At 36.3% G+C, this 15,706-nt stretch overlaps 1 long non-coding RNA gene across 1 annotated transcript; it reads right to left on the minus strand.

The window, feature by feature from the left end:
• Window positions 1–3,438: 3,438 nt before the first annotated feature.
• LOC116538935 lies at window positions 3,439–12,292 on the minus strand. The gene is made up of 3 exons (XR_004263854.1): window positions 12,153–12,292; window positions 11,955–11,963; window positions 3,439–3,468 (listed from the first exon to the last, which is right to left on the minus strand). It is a non-coding gene; the product is annotated as an uncharacterized LOC116538935 (long non-coding RNA).
• Between the last annotated feature and the right edge of the window lie 3,414 nt (window positions 12,293–15,706).

The following is a 15,706-nucleotide window of genomic DNA, read 5'->3' on the forward strand; positions in this document are numbered from 1 at the left end:
AAATTTGATGTGCCTTTTGATGACCTTTCTTGATCTCTTGGTTAAATTATGTTTTCCTGTGTTACTCCCACCATAATACCCAAACATAACAGTTTCTGTGTACTCCCACCATAATATGTCACTTTATTGACATATATAACATTCAGTTCACATTATTCGCCATAGTTAGGCCCCAAACACTGAACTATCAAACCATGAATATTACTCCAAGGGGAAAAGGGCTACCTTACTAATGATGCCAGAGATGAGATTCAAGTCCACTACGACTGGTTCCCAAGCCAGAGCTTCCTGAACTGCCCTACACTGCACTCTTCCCTACTGTCTCCATCCTCTGGTCATCTCTGCTAAACAAGAAAGCGCACAAGAAGGCATAGCATCCTCTTGTTCAACTTCAGCTGGGAGCTTGTGCATTGGATGACTCCCATTTTTGGCAGATTTGGGCCTGTCTAGCAGTGACCATGAAAGCAGCAGGTATTGATTTGAGAGTTACAAATACATTTAGCAAGCAGGTGAATTCATGAATATAGGACCTGAGTGATGACGATCAACTATACAGTAAACTATTTGTCTGTCTTGCTCATCGGTAATTTTCCCTAGGATAGGCACCATGTTTATCTTGTTTACCATCCCTCCATTTTTGTGCTTAACAAATGGTGCTGGCTCACATCAGGTCTTCGGTAGTGACCGATTGAGTTAATTAATTAATAAGATAGAAGTCCTTCTAGCCTAGATCAAGTAGGTTCTGAAAATAGCTTGCCCCTAGTTTTGGTGGCACCTCAGGAATAGATTTAACCTGTCTAGGTATCTATTAATAGTTGAGCTACTATCTAACTTTCTCTCCCTGTAGTGATTCATGTTTACCCACAGGTCCAGGATCTAAGCTAGAGAACTCATCCCTACCAATATTTTCTTCCAAAGTTGAGGATTTTTTCTATTATAATTGATATAGCCCCCATTATTTGTGACCCAGCTTCTAACCATACTAGTAAAAGTTTGCATTCATAAAATCAGAAAGTGACTCAGATTTATATAAACAGAAAAAGAATTTGTTGGAAGCTGTCAGATCACAAAAGTTATGAGAAGGATAAAGAAAGAAGCTTGAATCATAACCCAAGGACTCAAAGCACTGGTAAAATCTGTTTACAGAGACTATCTGCTTAGGACACTGCTGCTAGTAACATCACTCTGTATCACTAACTACTTATCACTCTGAATGCTATTAGAGTCTTCACTCCATCACAACTGCTTGAAAGGATTTCTCTGACTTAGCACCTTGGTATCTCCGAGTTGGGATTCATATGCCTAAGCTCTGACTGCCAAAGAGTAGGGAGAGGGAATACTTTCTCAAAGGTGACCCTAACAGAAAGGGAGCAAAAATATGGGAAACAGAAATGACAAATACATAAGCTAACTCTGGAATCTCTCTGCTATGGTGTAAATATTTGGGCCACTCCCCATCTTCACATTCACATAATGAAACCTAATCACCAGTGTGATAGTGCTAAAAAATGAGACCATCGGGAGGTGATTAGGTCACGAGGTAGAGCCCTTGTGAATGGAATTGGTGCCTTTATAAAAGAGGCTCCAGAAAGCTGCCTTGTCCTTCCTGCCATGTGAAAACACAGCAAGAAGCTGCCATCTGGGAACAAGAAAAAACACTCACCAGACTCCAAATCTGTTGGCGCCTTGGCATCAGACTTCCCAGCCCTCAGAACTGTAAGAAATAAGCTTTTGTTATTTATAAGCTACCTGGCTTATGGCATTTTGTTACAGCAGCTCAATGGATAAGACACCCTCTGCCTAGAAGTCTTGATGGTGAATCTCAAAGGAGATGCATCCTCCAGCTCTAGACTACCATTGAGTTTGTACCAGGCCCCTTACGTAGCTCTCTACTGTAGGTCCTCTTTTCTCCTCTCCCCATCCAAGAATGGGGCAAGCTTGGCATCTTGATTTTGACAAAATTAAATCAGATTTTAGATTCTCTACTTGGACTAGCAAGTACTTTAATCAGAAAACTAATCCTAGTCTCACTAAACATATAAAAGATTGAGTAGTACTATCCTGGCAAGGTCATTTTTTTTTTTTTTTTTTTGGCCATTTCCTATTCCTCATCCTTTATCCAGGAGAAAAACAGGTGTGGGGTGCAGAGAAACTAAGAGGGAAAAGAGAGATATAGTCTCCTCTGTCCCAAAGTACTTCATACTTTTCCAATATTGTCAAAATAATTTAAACATTCTTTTTTTAATTCTTCTATTGTATGTCTTTGATGGCTCTCAAAACCTTTTACAATCAAGCTGTAAATAAACATGCATAATATAAAGCAATTAACTTTTATTAGAATAATTAAAATCCAAAATAAAAAGTCTTTCAATACCTAAATTTTGCTTAAAGTTTTAAACAACTGGTCTTGATAGCAATTCTATTATGGATACACAGTAAACAATACATGTTTGGTATTGCATGAAATTAGTTGAAAGGAAAGAGGAAGAGAAAATGAGTAAAACTATATATGTAAATAAATTGAGAAGAAACTTGTTATTTAAAGGGATATTTTGGTGTGTCACATTTGATAGGTTTTGAAGGGAAGACAAGGGTTAAAGAAAAAGAGAGAGAGAGAGAGTGGTGGCTCAATGGCAAATGTAGGCATTTATGTCCAGCATAAACCCACAGAGGTAGGGGACCAGCTTAATGCCATAGACCACCACTGCTTACAGGCTGGGGTGTTTACAGTTATGGGTGGGGGGGTCTGGGCAGTATGGCTTGCTGTCTGGCAGGATATTGATAAGATGTTCCGATGATCAGATGGCTTGGCCCTTTTATCAGTGGGATGTGATAGGATGTTCCTTGTACCTTTGCCTAGCAAGATTTGATAGGAATGTTCCTTCAGTTGGGCCTTTTGTGGGTAGGGTATGACAAAGATGTTTCTGTGCCTTGTGGTAAGGTGGTTAGGCAGCCTATTTCTCAGGCCCAAACTCACAGGAGTTTGAGCACTTTCTATAACAGGAAGCAGTAGCTCTCCAGAATGCAAGGGCAGATTGGTTACATGCAGATTCTAGGATCCACTTCCCTAGGACTCTGAATCATGGGCAGCCTACAAGTCTGCCTGCAGCTGTCTCTCAGATACCCTATGAGAAACTAGGCAATTGGGAGCAGACGGGCACAGGCTCGGATTCGATTTGCAGCTCCAGCCAGCAGCTACAAAAGGGCAGGGCTTTGTAGCCTTGCTTCTTGAATTTTGTATTTTTAATTTATTTATTTGTTTGTATGTTTACAGGAGAAAATGTTTTAGTTCCTTCTACACCCAAAGTTGAGAGAAGGCTTTAACAAAAGAAGAGCCTGGGTTAGGATGCCCTGAAATCTTTTTTATTTTTATTTTTTTGTGTGGAGGAAAGTCTCCACAGTCATAAGTAATTAACCTAACTGCCATTTTGTAGAGTGTCTTTTTTTCTTTCTCTTTTTTTTTTTTTCCTGTGCATTGTGGACCCTTGGCTACTGGTACTGCTGGAACTCTAAATTGCTTATGGGGGAGTTGAACAATTCCTACCTTAAACTTATGTTACTGTAGCATTTTGCACAATATGTATATAATTTCTAGTGAAAGCTTTTCATAGAACTGAACACTCTACAGGTATTCTGCCTACGTAGCCGTTTAATTTCATGCCCCTGATGGATTTCCCTATAATGTTGCTAGGAGACGAAGACATTTCCAAACAAAGGAAACAGAATGTATCCTGAATTCATTTGCTGTGGCAAATATGACTTTTTAAAATGTGCTGTTTATGAAAATACAGGTAACAATGGGGAAATTGCCCAGCATGCTGATGTAGGGGTGCAGTTCTCTCTTAAGCAACATTCCCAACTTGCTCTTTTCCCTATTTTATGACAATGGAATTAAAACAGGCTATGGGGTTTTTCCATGGGGCAAAGACTTGTGTCCTGCTGTTGTTCTACTACATTTTAGAACTACAGAATGTAGAGAAAGAACCAGTGTTAAAGTCAAAAATTGTTGAGAAATCAGTTTCCTTCAGCATTTCCTAAAATTCCCACTAATTTTCATCATTTCAGTACCTTTGGAGGTACATTATGTCAGGCATGGTATGCCAAAATTCTCTATTGATGTTATAATTTATATTCTAGTGTGGCAATCTAATTTGCAAAAATCACATTTAGCAATTTTTATATTTTAAAAATTATAGAAGTTTTCAGTCATAGGTCTTTTTTTACTATTAAAGGAAACTCTGGGGAAGGCCAATGGAACACCAGTGCAGCAACCTTCTTATAGTGAGGCACAAATAGAAGCTGCCTCCATGACCCTTGTTATTGACGGAATGTTTGTGACTTCCCCGCTTCCCAACCAAATTCATACGTTGAAGTCCTAACTCCAAATTTGATGGTATTTGGAGATAGGGCCTTTGGGAGGTGATTAGGATTAGATGGGGTCATAAGGATGGAGTCCCTGTGATGGGATTGGTGACATTATAAGAAGAGACTTATGCTTGTGCACTCCATCTCTGTCTGTCTGACTGTCTCTCTCTCTCTTTCCCTTCGGACACAGCAAAAAGACAGCTGTCTGCAAGTCAGAAAGACAGCCATGACCAGAGACCAAATTGAATGGCACCTTGAACTTGTGCTTTCCAGTCTCCAGAGCTGTGAGTAATCAATGCCTGCTGTTAAAGCTACCCAGCCTATGGTATTTTGTTACGGCAGTCTGAGCTGCCTGAGATAACCAAAAACCTAGAAAAAAAACTGAGAGGCTAGGCAGTTCATGCTCCAGAACAGAAAAGTACTTGATCCAGAAAAAGTGGTAACTACTGGGACCCTAATCTGGCAAAATATTTGCAGAAACTGCCTTTTGTAGTCTAAGCCCCCCATTACCTATTATCCCCAATCTCTGCTCCCTCTTGACGCTCGCCTTTTGAGTGTGTTTGTGTTTTGCTTAAATAGTTCCCTTTGGCCAGAACCCTTTACACTTGTTGAACTTCCAATGGACCTTTCAGATATCAGCTCACTTACTCCTTAGCTGGGGACATACTTGTTAAATAAATGACTTATACACCTTAGCACTTTCTTCTCCAACACTTTGTCTCTCTGGCTCTGTCTTATTCTTAACCTGCCCCTTTCTACTTTCTGTCCTTTATTCTAAGATAACTTCCAGGATTTTAGTTGTGTTCCCTTTTTTTCCTTCCATGTTCCTCAACCCTGAAGTGCTGACCTACTTTCAAAGTTCAGCTAATCCTAATGACTTCCAAACCCAAAGATTCAGTCTCTCATTCTAACTCTAGTCCTCTATTTTATGCTCTCTTTGAGATAGTCACATGAAGGTTCAGCTGTTATTTCAAATTCCACGTGGGTAAAATAGGTAAAACTGCAAAGGCTTTGGGGAGTCATAAATGATTAGTGCTGGCCGCATGCGGTGGCTCATGCCTGTAATCCCAGCACTTTGGGAGGCCAAGGCGGGTGGATCACTAGGTCAGGAGATTGAGACTATCCTGGCCAACATGGTGAAACCCCGTCTACACTAAAAATATTTAAAAAAATTAGCCAGGTGTGGTGGCACGCGCCTGTAGTCCCAGTTGCTCAGGAGGCTGAGACCTGGGTGGCGGAGGATACCATGAGCTGAGATCGTGGCACTGCACTATAGCCTGGGCAACAGAGTAAGACAACGTCTCAAAAAAACAAAATTCAGTACTAAGTGACTTTGGGAAAATTATTTACCTCTCTGGCCTCTATTTTATTACTTATAAAATTTAAATATTAATACCTGATTAATACTTGTCTTTCAATATTGTTTAAGAAATTGTGAAAAAAAAAATATGAGTATATGTGCATTGTTTAGTACTCACTATCTGAGATAGTCAGCAGCAAATAAGCTATTATTACTGTATGTGTTTATTAGAATAAATGATCTCCCCAACCTTGTATACTTTTCCATTTTATATTTAAAACAATAAAACCCCATTTAAAAAATCACTTAGGGTCAATATTCTAGAGTCATTTTTCTGTTCCACAAATAAGTCAAATCACAAATCAAATCCTGTTACTTATTCCTTCAAATTGTGTCTCTAGTTCAACATGTCAAATTCAAAATGTTACTCTCTTTTTGGAGCACCATGATGCAGATCCACACTTTTGGCCCTGGACCATGTAACGAGTCTTTAATCAATTGTTCTGCTCCAAGTCTCTTGCACTGTGCCTGTTGCTCATTCAGTCTTCCCAGAGCATGTGACCTTACCAACACAATCCTCCTGGAAATACCTAGTATGATTTCTGGCAGAATCAAGTCCAGGTGTCTCCTCCCACTTTCAGATCTTCTCTCTTACCCATCTAACCCGTCCTGTTTGGGGATCACACGGACCCAATGACCCATGTGAAGGGTCCAACCAGTTCTTCTTCTGCCCTCTAATATTTTGTGCTTTATGACAACCCCTGGTTGTGTTTGCTCTTTATCATGCTGTTCCCTTCTGCCTAGAAGAGCTTCATGGCTCTTCTCTGTCAATTCTTTTTCTCAAAGCTCACATCCAAGTGCTTATTCAAATTTCTGTAGATCTCTCCATCTATAGCTCCATGATGATTTAACAATGAAATATCTGGCATGTTACTTTAACCCTGGTTGTTTTTAGTATGATTTTATTCTATGTTCTTCGAATATAGGATACGTATCTTCTGATTTTTCTTTCCCTTTGCTGAACCCTAAACAATTCTGAGTTTACATATAGAATTTTTAATTTGTATTATTTACTGTTACCAGGGATAGAGAGCCACTAGGTTGAATCATTTGAAATTATCAATATTTGACCTGTTTTGACCTATAACACTAACGATTTTATATGATTCATCCTAATAACTTGATGTCCTGACCTGAAATGACTTGCTAAAATATCAAGTGGACTCTTTCTCTTGTCAGAAAATTAATATTTGCATTTCAGAGACCAAGAATTGTTTACTCCTTTCATATCTCACTTCACATGCTCTAAAAAAGACATTTCCTATTTTTCTTTTAAATGTCAGTTCAAACTTGTTTTCTAAATAAGTTGGCAGAAGAAGTATTGAAGGTGATTAATACACTTTCGATCCATACTTGTTTGTTAAGGAGGGATTTCTATGATATACAATGGAGTTATTAACATGTACAATAGAATCAGCCAAACCAGGCCCCAGCTCTGCCACTACCTTGGGTAACCTTGAGCAGCTTACGTAAACTTCCTATGTGTTTGGTTCTTCATCTGTAAAAAGAGATTGTACTTTTGTTAAAAATATCTGCTTCTCAGAGTCAAGGTGAGGATTAATCTAAACAAAGCCCTTGGAACAGACATGGCACATAATAAGCAATCTGTGAATGTCAGTTGCTTTTATTATTTTTATTAATACTTTTAATAAAAGAGTCCTTGATCTCTTACAGATGTAACCTGATACAACTAAACAATATCTTTCTATTTATGTTATGGAGTAACAAGTCATCTTTTCATGAAAAATATATTTTTTGGTGAGATTTGAGGCTTCTCAAAACCAGGAAAAAAAATTAAATAAATGACCTTATCCTATAGAGTAAATCATTATAATTTTATATTGTGTCTCTCACTTCTTCTGTATAGATATGAGTTCAATGAAGCAAAGTTGAGAGCTCTGCCACTCACTTGTTTTTAGAAACATCCTGAGCTTTTTGCAATAGATCATTTCTCCTTCCCATCACTTCTATCTCCCACAAAAACAAGACTCAGAAAACAAATTATCCAAGCAAAATTCAATTCTTAGGCTATAAAATAATAGTAAATTGAAACCATAATACTGAGCATCCATGTTTATGATGTGAGAATTTGTCAGTTTGAAAAAATTTAACCAAGTTGAAAATACCCTTAAATTGCCCAACATTTTTATAACAACTCTGTATTTATATAGAGTTTATTTATATATGGCCCAATGTATTTATGGATTTAACAAGTTACTATGCCTAAGCCATTTGTTAGATACCCAGTTAGGCTGACATAACCTCTGCTAATAAATCTATTTATTAATTCAACAAATATTTATGAAAGGATTATTATAGGCTAAGCACATGGTAATCTGTAGCTTATCCAAATTAGGGCTGCCTGCCATCTCTGGGTAGGACTACTTTTATTCTTTTTTGTTTCAATGCATCAAAAAAAAAAAAATCACAAAAAATTTAAGGGTAGACATTGGACCAAAGGTTTTTTTTTTAATGATCATTTCTTATATAAAATTGTTCCAGTGTACCTATTATTTGTGTGTTTCTCCTTTTGAAAGGTGATGTGCTGTAATTATAGGACCAACAGGGTCCCCAGAGCTGGGTGCCCTACCTTGGCTATGGGATGGGAGACAATGGGATTGCCCTTTAGATTGTCAAACCTTTGTCAGCTCAACTGGGCAATTGTTCCTAGGGAGTGTTCTGACCCCTTTTATTATATCTTCTTGGCAGATATTAATGTTTCTTAGTAATCTTTAGTCACAACATTCTTATTTCATCTGGTTTGGATTTTTCTCTACCAAAGAATCAAAATTTCTCAACACAGAGACATAAATATAATATAATATGGTGTAGTCTCTTCCTTTATTAGAGCTTTTCATCCCATATTTTGGAAGGGGCTTAGAAATCCAGAAATCTTGCTCGAGAACAAGAGTTAGTAATCCTTTAATTCCATCTCTTCCTGAGACAAGGAAGAATTGTTACCTGGAAATGCCAGGGCTTTTAGGGCCCATAAGTGGCACTTTCCAAAGGGTCTTTCATAGTGCATAGTTCCCTATGTTCGTTGAAAAAATAAAGATCGGAGTCAGCGGTTCTGGTAAATGCAGCAGGTAAGACAAACATATGATCTCTGCCTTTAAGGAGTTTAGAGTCTGAGAAAAATAGGCTCGAACAAGTGCACAGAAAGAAGAGAAACACATTTCTGGCAGAGGGGGCAGTGTTCAATAGAACCTGAGGCCCAAAAGAGAGTGGTGGTTAAGGAATTAAAGTAGAGTCCCTATGGTGAAAATGTGAAGTGACAAAGGAAAGAGGCCCTGATCCTGCAGGCTTGTGAGCTTTTTATTGGACTTTACCCTAAAGGCTAATGCAGTCCGGGAAGGTTTCAAACAGAATAGTGAGATGTCAGATTTGTGTTTTTCGAGATCAGCCTGGCTGCAATGTAGAAAGATGGGGGACGGCAAAATGCATGTGAGGGAGTCCGTTTATACATTTACTGAAATGGTCTTTTGTTTGGTTGATATTTTGTCTGAGATTTTTGTTTGATTGATTTTTAAAAAATCAATTCTCAAAACTTTCTCTTTAATTTCTCATCTCTATTCCTCTAATACCCCTTTCTGAAAGAGTGTCTATTCTGTTCTCCAATCCTACTTCTCTTTTAAGTACCTTGTGGAAGAGCCCTTCTATGAAAACCTTTCTTGATCTTACCATTCATTTACAATCTTGTGCTGTTTGCTATCTTTGTATTATTGTAGCACTTTATTGGTGTAGCATTTAAGGCATTTCTTGTAGATTATAGTATAAAATGATGTTGTGAAGAGGTCATTGAAGCCATACAGAATTAGATTCTACTTTCTAACTATATGATTTTGGGCATGCCACTTACACGGAAATTTAGCTTATTTATACGTGTAATAGAAGAAGAAATACCTCTTTCTCATGATTGCAATGATTACATGAGAAAATGTATGTAAAGAACCTAGCTTTCGAAACATATGTGTGTGCACATTGTGTATACCACTATATTTCTAAAACTATATATATACAGTTTGAAATATATTTATATGTACATACATAGTTTTTGAAATATAGTCATTTCTTTACAAGGTGTTTTATTCTTCCTTGCTTTTTTAAATTAATTGAGGAAGGAGATATCTTTTTCAGTTGTGCATCAATTTCAGTAGCCTTGCCTACAGTAACAAATAAATAATTGCTGAACTAAGTAGACATTATGTCATATAAACTCTTAATAAGGTAAGTTGTTTCATCCAGTAGAATGGTGACATAACTTCGAATTAGTAAAAGTCCCTATCCCATCATATCAGATATGGCTTTGCCCACATGAATTACTCTTAAAATTTATATTTAGTGAATCTGGAAAAGCACTAAAAATTATGACCTTGAAATGTTGTTACTGCCCTGATTTTGTATTCTTCAGTGATTCATTGTTCTAGAGGCTGGTCAATTTTTTTGTTTTGTTTTTTTTCTTATATTGACTCTTTATAGATTTCAAGCATTAATTTACATTTTGCAGGTTCCTCTTCGTTTTTAAGAGGTCTCAGGTACACTGTCAAGGTAAGCTTCAAAGTACAAGTCTTTGTGCCACCCCAGCCATGCTTACTATTTTCTCTTTTTGAGCCCTTGAGTAATGAATATAACTGAATTATAATGCAAGATAAAAAATCCTGTGATGAAAAATTACATGTAACTTTTTATCTTTCCTGTGTGAAAATGGATTTAGGCAGCTTTCAAATGTGAACTGAGTGAAAGATTACATGTAACATTACAATAACTAAATTGTTATTTGAATTAAAACATTTAAATAATATCTATACCACAGATTGAAGAGCATAATTTTTTTTCTTGTAATAAATAGCAATAAGAATACATATGGCAATCTTTAATAATGAGGATAAATAAAATCTCTGATTTGTGAACTGACTTCAAGTACTGATATTTAAACAATGATAAAATATTAGTTTTACAAAGCTTAAAACTGACACAACTTCCTTCGGTGACAAAGACTGGTTTGGCAACTTTTATAGCATCCAGAAAAAACATTAAGACTTCTGAGAAAACTTGCTATCATTTAATTGTGTATGTAAATGAATAGAATAAAGAATAAATATTTCAAAACAAAGTTTTAGTTTCCTGTGAAAGATCTTTAACATTTCAGTTACAGAAATATATTTAACAATATTAATATTAACATTGATTTCTGGTAGTGTATACTAATTAATATTAGTGTACATTTATTGTTTTAAACCAATAAATGGCTAAAGTATAAACCAATAAATAGTTTATACTTTATTGGTTTAAACCAACTGTTAAACTCACTTGATTTATCACTAAGTAGAGAATTTATTTCAAATTCTGGTAGGAGACATTACTTCTTCTGAGCTAATAATTTATGTAAGAAAATAGAAACTTGAAAATTGGTGAATTTGTTAATGTTCATGCAAACCATCATCCTTGATGGAAATCATCAAAGCATCTATGAGTTTCAAGTTACATCTAAGGTTAATGTTGCTTAGATAAGGTCCTCGATCTACAAAGATAACCAGGAGCATTCCTGATAATAATGAGATAACTCCTCAATTTTTCATCCTTAGAAAAAAATATGAAACCGAAGATATACTACCAATACATTGTTTTTTTCCATATATATACCAAATGGAAGACAAAAGAGCTTAAAAATAAATTTCTTCTAAGGTTTGAGAATACCATGAATTCATAAATAATTCCTTAATTATTATGCCCAGAGACTATTTCACATTTTGTAACACAAGTCAAATTGCAATGGCTCAGTATTAGCCACATATCTAAATTCTTTCTGGATTGTCAACATTATGTATTTTGGCCAACGATATTGAGAGAATGTGTTCCCTTTCCAGGTCCACAAGGGGGCGTAGTTTTAAGGGCTAGAACTTCCCAGTGCCATGCCCCCGCCATCACTCTCCATCTGGAAGATTTGTTTGTGTTTAAATTTCGTGGGCATGGGAAGAACCAAAAGTCAATTATTCCAGAGGAAGTTCCAAGGAACTCCTTTCATTGGCCAGAGGTCTTGGAGAAGGTGGGGGTTCCTCCTAGGTTAAATGTCCCCTTCTTCCACACCCCTTCGGACTCCATGTTTGGGTCCCCTTCCATGAACACTCCCTTCATGGAAGCCGTCTTTCTCTCTCCTGTATTTCCTGTATTTCCCCTCTGGAGTCCCCTTCCACACTCTCTCATGGAAACGTGTCTTCCCCTCCTAAACTCTCTCTCTCTCAATTTCCTTCCATTCAGTGTGGAAGCTGCTTTCCTCTCCTGGATTCCATCTTTCTGGATTCTCTCACTCCATGTGAGAGGAGCTTGCCTTCTCTGGTTTTCCCCCTTCTGGGAACCCTTCTCACTCAGTGTGAGAGCAGCTTTTTCTCTCACTCGGTGTGAGAGATTGCTGTTTCTTTCTCTCTACCTAAATAAATCACTTTCTACAAACACTTTTGAGTCCCGCATTTACTGCACACTGTGCCGTGGTCTCCTCTTCTATCTTTGGGGAGTGATAGACCTAGAACCTGGAGAAACGTCCTGTCAGGAGAACTGAGGGCTCCCCCGGAGTTCCTGAACCCCAACATTACAATATGAGAACAATAATTTAAAAAAATTGGCACGCTTATCTCATGGAAGACAGAATGAGAATTTGAAAAACAGAATCCATAGAGAAATATTGCTAAATTGAACAACACAAAAATTAAGAACTTCTTAATTAATCAACAGACACCAATAAGAAAATGAAAAGGAAAGCCACAGGGTGGGATAAATACAGAGGACCATAGAACAGTGAGCAAATATTTGAATAGGATGCTCACCAAAAAGAACATCCCAATGGCTAGTAAACAAATAAGGAGGTGATTAAACTGATTATTCATCAGGGAAATGCAAATGAAGACCACAGTTTGATACCACAGCACCTTGAACAGAATGGCTAAAATGAAGTAGACTGAGCATACCCAGTGTTGGCAAGGGTGAAGGGCAAATACATAATGCTAGTAAGAAAGGAATATTGGTACAACTTCTTTGGGAAATGCTTTGACATTTACTAAAGCTAAATTCATATACAGCTATGACCCATAAATTTTACTTCCTTGAATGTACCCAACAGGTTACATCCATATGTTCATCAAAAGACAACTATATGAATGTTCTATTGTTAATATCCCTTATAGAAACAAACCAAATATCCATTAACAATAGAATGGATAAATAGCAGTATATTCATATCACAGAATATTATACAACAGTGAGAATGAACTAAAATAGTGTACTGTTCAATGCATAGATCTCACAAACAAAATTTTGAGTGAAAAAGTTCAGACACAAGAGAACACTTTTTTCAATTTCATTTACGAATGGACAAAGCTAAACTTTTGTGTTAATAGTCAAAATAGTAGTGATGTATGAGGAACTGGTGTCTGGGAGTGGGAAAGAGGGGGGTTTTGAAGTGTTGATAATGCTTGTTTCTTAATCTTAGTGGCGGTAGCTTAGTGTGTTCAATTTTTGTAAAGTTTTTACATTGTACATTTATGATGTGTGCACATTTTTGTTTGCATGTTGTAATTGAATAAAAATTATACATAAAATAAAATTGCTGACAAGGCTTAACAAGCCACTGCAGGAGACTTACCTTCCAGCACTAGTGTAGCAATTTATCTCCAGAACTTAGTTGACGTAACCTATGGTACTAATATGTGAACAAAGAAAGGAACAAAACAGTTAGGTAAGGGTCCACTGTCTTTAAGCAGATTTAAAAAATGTGTGAATAAAAACCAATGAAAATGTTTTCATGCTAATTCTATGCATATTTTATTCTATACTAACAAGCAATAACAGTTTAAAAAATATTTGAGTGGGAAAAAAATTATATTACCCTGTTTAGAGTTCTAAGATCAATCAAAACAATTTGGAGTTTAGAAATTTTGAAAATTACTTATAGCAAAGACTTAGAGGTGAAAATAACCTAAAAGTATTTTGGCAAACTAAAATATAGGAAATTTATTGTGGCAAAAAAAAAAAAGTTGTAGTTGATTTATTCAATAAAAGGTAAAATAAATAGTAATGGATTTTTTAACGTAAAAATTTATATTTCCTTTACATTGGAAAAAAATATGCCATTTCTAAAGTCTGTGATACTTTCAAAATAATGGCCCTCTTACTTTCATATAATTATCTTATATTTTATTATCATTTCTGCCCATCATATGATTTCTATCCCATCCAAATTAATACAAACTTCTAAAATTTCTCCATTTGATATTATACTTTTCATAAGTACTTCTGTCTTAAAATCAATGTGTTCCACTAAAACAGAATAATTTTAAGTGGTGGTTCTTAGTTAGTTGATTGAGATTTCCTTTAAATGAATCTTTTCAAGATTTAAAAGTCCATCTTTTCTCTGGATCTAGAGACTTAAACGGTAAGTCAGAATATCCTTAGTGTTTTTGCTTGCCGTTGTAGCCTTAGAAGAGAACCTCGGAACATGATGAAGTCCTTGAATAAACAGTTGTTGAATGAGATATTACTAACAGCCTGATCTGACTTCTGTCTCTTCTCTTCCATATATGCTATTTTACTGCACTCTTGGTTGATTTCAGTGACCTCTTCCCATCTACTCCCTGTGGTCTTTTGCCTCCTTCTCACTATTCTGAAATCTGCAGATTTATCATTCATATTTCCTTTCTCCCACTGTATACATATCTGAAAGTTTCAATAAATAGATTTGGAATCACTACAAAATAATGGGGAGCCACTGTCTAGAACTGATTTGAGAATGTGCCTCTTAAACATAGTGCTCAGAACCGGATATAATACTAATACTTAGGATGTCATGTGAGTGGCTCTAGTCTAGAATTAATCCTCCATTTCTTTTACATGAGACAAGCTGCTATTTTAAAATAGAAATTATGAATTTAGATCTTCATCATCTAATTCAGTTTCCATCCACCAGTGTCTACCTGGATATATTCAGCAGTAAGGAATATCTGCTTCAAGAGATGGTTCCTTCTATTGTGGGTAAGCACTAGTTGCCTACTCCCTTCAGCCTTCTGAGGTAATGGAAACAGTATTTTTACATGAGAATCCTTCAAATATCTTAAGGGACCTATATTCTCTTTTGAAAGCTTTGTCTTCTTTAGTTTTTTTAACCATTCAGTCTATGACATGATTCCAAACAATTTCCTGTTTTGCATCTTCTCTTCTAGACCAAATCTAGGTCAGTGTTTGTCTTAAAATATCATGCGCAAAATTAAATATAATACCCATATGTGGTCTATGCTATACAGAAGACAGTGGCTGATTCTTTCCCGTGACCTGGATTCTAAACTTTTTTTTTAAATTGCAGCTCAAATTGTCATTAGCTCAGCACTGTGCTTTGCTGTTAGAGCTGACTTTAGTGACTGACCAAGGCAGTGTTTTTTTCTCATCTATTTCACCTTTAAACCACTCCTTCTGTATCTTCTTCACCGGGAAAATCTTTCGTTTTATGGAATTGCTTAAAAGTGCTCTTCTTTCCCCACTGTTGCCTCTTTTATCTTTAAGAACTTTATGAAGTAATTAACTTTACTTCTGGGATTTTCCTATCCTGCTTTTCTCTCACTCTGTCTGTAGTGTGGTTCTGTATGTTAAAGAATTAGCAACAATTCAAAAGAACAAACTAAAGCATCTATTATTTTAGCCTAAATCCATCTTCTTGGCATCAGCATCACAGTCAGTACCCACTCCTTGTTGCTGTAAATATATAGAATGGAAGGCTTTCAAGCCATTTCCCAATTATCATATTGGCAGTTTGGCGTTTTCTCCCACTCTTCTATGCTGTGTTTGAACTAGAACCTAAACTTCTACTTGGACAAATCAAGCAGAATTAATCAGTTGCTTTGTGAAGAACACTGGTGCCAAAACTGAAAAAAATAATTAAGTTACAGAATCATGAATATTAGGAGGAAATATTGTCAGTGTAACATTTTAATCAGAGTA

The sequence above is a fragment of the Sapajus apella genome, unplaced genomic scaffold (assembly GCF_009761245.1).
Source record: "Sapajus apella isolate SASKATOON/1434 unplaced genomic scaffold, GSC_monkey_1.0 scaffold124, whole genome shotgun sequence".
Taxonomy (NCBI): Eukaryota; Metazoa; Chordata; class Mammalia; order Primates; family Cebidae; genus Sapajus; species Sapajus apella.